Source organism: Gavialis gangeticus, unplaced genomic scaffold (assembly GCF_001723915.1).
Source record: "Gavialis gangeticus isolate Ggan-Ray unplaced genomic scaffold, GavGan_comp1, whole genome shotgun sequence".
NCBI lineage: Eukaryota > Metazoa > Chordata > Crocodylia > Gavialidae > Gavialis > Gavialis gangeticus.
Window position 1 is genome coordinate 39,848,120 of NW_017728996.1, and position 819 is coordinate 39,848,938.

The window sequence follows — 819 nt, forward strand, 5'->3', positions numbered from 1 at the left end:
ATTCACTGTTTAAAACTTTGTTAGGTGCTTATGACTGATCAAATGGGTCATGTCATTGTTTCTTGATTAAACACAGACATTGTATTTGAGTGCTTTATCTAGTTGTGTGTTAAAATGCAATAGGGCTTAAATTCAACAAGGAGACTGTTCAACACATACTTTGATGTTAAGGTTTATGTTATGATATTCAGCCCACATTTCACTTCTAATTGGTCCTAGTTAGCGTCTCTTGTGTTGTAAACGCTTCTTTATTTGACACAACTCAAACTATTAATCACTATAGCAAATCTTTCAAATATTTTACTTTGGTCATTTTTATGGTTTAAATGACTGCTATCATCAGGGACCTCCTTGAATGTCAAAGAGTTTGACCAGGTAATTACTATTCACTACCACTCTAAGATCTTTGTTCAACTTTCTGGGTTGTAAAAGTACTAAAACTTAGCTCTGATTTTACTGTAGAATATTAAGCTTTATATGCAATTTATTTACCTACACTGTGTAAATTAGAGGTGCCAATATAAAGAAAATGGACTGCATTAGAAACCCGCCTGATGTGGCCAATAATTTGGCCGATAAATACCTGTGTGTGCGTGCAGCTGCAGCACAGCACACAGGCAGTGAGGAGCACAGCCTGACATCTTGGAGAGCTGTGTGCAGCTGATAAGTGTGTTCTGGTAGAAGGGGAGGGGGGAGGGAAGGGGCGTGGGGCGTTGATCTGATCCCCCTGTGGTGAGTGGATGGGTCATATTCAACCTGGGGAGAAGTGGGCAGTGGAGTCCCCCAGGGCTTGGTCCTTGGGCCTGCGCTGTTCAATTT